Below are 5,463 nucleotides of genomic sequence, written 5' to 3' on the forward strand. Positions count from 1 at the left end.
AGAAGGACATACATACACATGTATAATTCTGCTGCTGACAGAGACACTGAGAGCAGCACAGTTAAATCGGACCCATTGAGGACCTCTTCAGATACTGAAGAGCAACATAAGTCTCACCACACATTGGTGAACGAGACAAAAGACAACTCTCGCCAGATGATAAACAACATGTGCAATGGTAGTTACATCACATAATGGCTACAGTCTGACCTTTGCTGCTATTTGTTTTTATTGTGATTATTTTTGACTCACTTACTTGCACATTCATTAATTTATTCATTCATTCACTACCTGTTCCTCCTTGCTCTCTATAATCACCAGGTCAGCTCCCTGTTGATTGCAGTGTGCACGACTCTGTGGCCACCATCTCTCTTCATTGGAGAAGTAGTAGCACTTGGATCCGTGCTGTTCCCAGCCACGAGGGCTGACAGGACATTGATGACAGACTCTGTCTGTTTGAAGAAGCAGATGCTAATGAAGACCTTGAAAAGTTGTTTCAAACAAGTGTTCACACAAACAAAGCACACAGACACATCATCAACTTTTTTTCTTTTTTCATTTGTCTGTTCCAGTGAGACAGTTGTGTAGACTGTGTATAAAAAATTATGTCCACTCACCCCAGGAATTACAGTATTTACTGAGAAAGGAGAGTTTCTTAGACAATGCACGCTGAGCGTCTGTCATCTGTGCTTGCAGTTTGCTCTTCTCTTTCTCTAATTCTTCAGTGTTGGTCATCCACATACTGTTGTCAGCCTGTAGCCTGGCATTTTCCTGGGTTAAGATATCATACTCTTCCTGTAGCTCTGTATTTTTATCAGTAAAGATGCTGACATTTTTTTGTAGCTTTGCATTCTCCTCAGCCAGAGAGCTGTAGTTTCCCTGTAGCTTTGTATTCTTATCAGTCAGGATTCTGTAATTCCTTATTAGCTCCTCCATATCTTTCTCCATGAATGAAAGGTTCTGAGAGAGTCTGTGGTGCTCCTGAATGACATTTGAAAATGATCTGTTATCTGTAGGAGACAAGATGATTTTGGACACATTTAAACATTTTTGTAATTAGCTTGCCAATACTAGGAAAACAGGGTATAATCTTTGCATTCCTACTAACAGAAATGTATTCTAATTAATTGTAGTCTGTATATTTTTCATATTTTAACTCTTTTAGCAGTGTATACATGTAAAAGTGTAAAGCTGAAAATGACTGAAATAGTGTCTGAGAGAGAGGTGTAATAAGGTAAGGGTTTAGGTTGGCAGGGTTCATTATTATTTTGTAATTAGAAACATCTATGAATGAGATGTATTGTGTGGCAGTGGTGTCAGTAGAGAGTACAGCAATCCATTCAAAGATATAGTTTTACTTTGGACTCCATGTATATGTAGAGGAGTTTCATATGCGTGTGCAAGTGTGTCATATAAATGTGCAAAGCTTTCATATAAGTGCATGCGAGGGTTGCATGAACCTGTATGTCTGTGCACATTCTGTATTAGTGTGTGCAAGGTAAAGTTTTTAACTATTTGCCGCATGGCACCTCAGACGGTAACTGATGTCAGTATAGCATGTCGAAGGTTGACATTGTCGCTGCTGTACCTTTAGCAACAAAAGGAGGAACGGCTGAAGGGTGGAGGTGCAAGCCATGAAGTGAGGCCATAATAAGGACAAGTGTTGCCAGTTGCACACTGACTTGTATTTTCTTGCTTTATATGTTTGCTATTTGAATATGTATATATATATTTATTTATTTATATTATTTCATTGTGGTGTTTAGTGAACCAAGAGGCAGTTAGGCTGGAGTGACGTGGCCATGTGTTCCTTACCCCATATTTCCAATTAACCCTTTACATTAGCAGTTGAGGGGGGTTTCAGGAAAATAATCCCCTCATTTGGTGAGGAATTGTGGAAGTATGGTTGTTTTTTATTATCTGCATTCTGTGACATTTGATTTGCTTTTATAACATTTGAAAGCCTCCCAGAGATCCAAGCAGTAAGTTCTTATGATCACAATAATAGATGTAGTGCTGGCCCAGTTTGGAACACTATCCGTTGGACACCAACTCAACAGTCATTGGACACATTTGTGCAAATTTGAAAATAAGCAAATAAGGCAAACAGAACATAATTCTTATATTGGAAGTTCATATTTGGTCGTACTGGTACTCAACCTGTTGACTCATATTAGCAAAAAGTAGTGCCTTGTTAAAATTCATTGGTAAAATGAAATGGTTCATGTATTCAGAAATATGAAATTCAACTGACTGCCGAATTCAGTTATCATTTCATACCATTACTGCCCCTCCCTGAAATACTTCCTTAGTACAGCCTAGTAACTGAATACTCTAGATATAGTTCCAAAGGGTAAATTCTGCACTTGCAACTTTTTTGAAGACTTCAGCTTATCCTTAGTAAGACATGCCACGTATACCAGTTAAGTTACCTCTGGACACACTACCATGAATAAACTCATGATTGTAATATATTGGTGTGAATGGGGAAAATTTCATGTTGGTATTACACAATTACCACATTTTTTCATTTCCAACTGGGATGCTAATTGCAAGTACCCAAGCTTTGGTTAAAGACTGTACTAATTTGTCTTTTAGATTCCAAAACTCAACACACATGGAAATTCACGACAGGGCATACTCACGGGTGGCACACAGGACCATAATGACAGTCAGTAGGAGAACACACAGCAGCCCCAGGCACACTGCAACCAGTCTGTAGGGGTTTGAAAAAGGCCCTGCTTTCTCTGTGGAAACAGACACTTGTGAAAATTTCTGAAGGAAATTGAATTGATAGCAGATTTTAATGTGAATACATTTTCAGTTTGTGAGGAAATTCAGTCGTGTCCTTCCACTTTTATGCTTTTACTCTATACAAAGTGTGAAGGTTGTGAAAGTACAATAAAATCTTCTGGATTCATGTTAGGAGAAGATAGAAACAGTGATTACCACTGTGTTAGAGATGTGACTGACCTGCTGCTCCACTCTGAAACCCTGCTGGGGAATGGACAGGGCCTGTCGTTTTCACCTCAGCATAAATTACATCATCACCCCGAGGAACTGTGAGAGGAGAAGAGCCCCATGGGAAATTACTACTAAAATAAATTACTAAAATACTTAAAGCAAAGTAACTAATGATGAGCAATGATTGAGAAACAGGCTTTTATATACTGTACTACACTGACTGCCTCAATGGAAAAAAGCAAGTGATGCTGATTACACTGTATCCATGTTAACAGTGAACAACTTCTACACAATATGAATATGTCATAATCATCATTTGAGCCCACAATTTTCTTGGAACAATTCAGATTCTGTATGTACACAGCCAGACCATCTCCCTAAATATGATCAAATACTTAACCAATCAATATCAATCAATCAAGCAATGTAAATTAGCTTTGTATTGAAGAAGCAACAAAAATTTCTTATTAATAGCACATCTTATCTACTTCCTACTTCTCACAGTTCATTCTCAGTTGCATGTTGAGTTACGCATAGAATTTAAGATATTTTAATTTGCATCTGACATTGGCATTAACTAACCTGTACATGTTGCCTTCTTGTTTTGGATAAAAGACAAATGATTGTGAAAATTAAGTGTAAAAGGTAAAAATGAAAATGAATTCTTAAGGATGCATATGAAGCATACAGAATGTATTTTAATAAAGTTCATTACACCACCATTATATATACGGATGTAAGAATGACTTGCATGTAGTGATTAAAAAAAACACTGGGACAGAATCTTTCCTTTTTAACATACAGCACTTAAAAAAATGCTTATGAGAATGGAATTATCCTGAATGCATGTGATTCTCATAAATGGAGTGCACTCATTTTTATAAAATAGGTATATTTCATTGAAAAAAAAAAAATTACCTTGAAGATCACAAAAATGGGCTATTTACAATGAATCATTGCAATGTGCTATCATCCGCACATAGCCAGAACAAAATACTTTTTTTCTTTTCCAAGATGTTCTTGTTTTAAAAACTGAGATAAGGGTTATGCTAGAAAGCAACAGAAATGGCTGACTGACCTGCTGTTCCACTCCGGGACACTGCTGGGGAATGCACAGGGCTTGTGAGTTTCACTTCAGCATAGGTCACATCATCATCATGTGGCACTGTGAGAGGAGAAGGGTCCCTCGGGAAATTAGCATTAATCCTCTGTTAGTGAATACTAAAGTAAAGTAACTGAGCAATGAGAGATAAAGTGGTTTTTATATACTGTAGTACACTGACTACCTCACAGGACAATAACTCATGAAATTGGTTGCATCCATCTGACTGCTGCCACAGATTTTATTGAAAATGTATGTACATTTTATTTCATTCACTGCTGATTTACTATCTCTGAACAACAATCACAAGTAAACACGTGAATCCTGGAAACTCATCAGATTTAAAGCTTTTACACAGCTGGACCATATGACAATTCCACACAGTCCAGCTTGTAAAGAGCTCACTCACCTTTAGAACCATCAGCAATATGGTTAAAAGTCCAATTTTTCTGAACACTAAAACCTAGATTCATTCACACATTGACCTTACAAATAGATGTGTCAAACACTCAGACAAGCTCAATGTTGTATAGTGTACTGTCCTACACAATGAAAGCACAACTACAGCAAAGACTGAGTAGCTCCCTGTATGTGTATCATTTATTACTGAAGGGTGAGGGTATGTATCGCTAAAGAAAGGACTCTCAGAGTTTCGGCTTCCTTCTTGTCAAAGCTCTCTTAAATTCCAGTTGTATGATGGACCATAGATTGTAATGTCAACTGACATCTGCACCAAAAACCAATAAAAGTTTATTTTTTCAACAAGTGAGAGGTTATTGTGATTGATTTATGATTTATGAAATTTATTCATGCATCATACACTGAATAATTAAAGTGACACTTTCACATGTTTACATCCATACTCAGATAGAGAAAAAGCTTGAAAGTACAGTAAAATTATTACTCACCAGCAGTTTGATGATTTGAGTTCTTCTTGAATTTTACAGCTGAGTAGTATACAGCCATTTTAAAGACTGTGCAAAGAGTTTGTTGACTCACTGAAACACTGCGGTGTGGTGGTTAGAGAAATGTAGAGTGGAGGAGAGAAGAGAGGAAGTGCCCTGTCTTGAATGCCCTTGTCTTTTCTATAATTAGTCATAGATTAAAGATAATGTTTATTGTACTTTATCAACATACACTCACATGTGTACAAAGGTGTGAGGCACACACACACTGTCAATGAGTACTGATTTGCTCATAAACATTTTTTTTTTCCAATGTGGACAATAAGAGACAATAATTATCCACTAACTGAAGGAAACAATTGTTCAAATGAGTCTGCTGTTCTTTTATTTTCATTATAATGGCGGTCAGTAGGAGAGCACAGAGCAGCCCCAGACACACTGCACCTGGTCTGTAGGACTGAGGGTTGAGCCTTCTGCTCTGTGAGGAAATAT

The sequence above is a fragment of the Megalops cyprinoides genome, chromosome 3, assembly GCF_013368585.1.
Source record: "Megalops cyprinoides isolate fMegCyp1 chromosome 3, fMegCyp1.pri, whole genome shotgun sequence".
Classification (NCBI taxonomy): Eukaryota; Metazoa; Chordata; class Actinopteri; order Elopiformes; family Megalopidae; genus Megalops; species Megalops cyprinoides.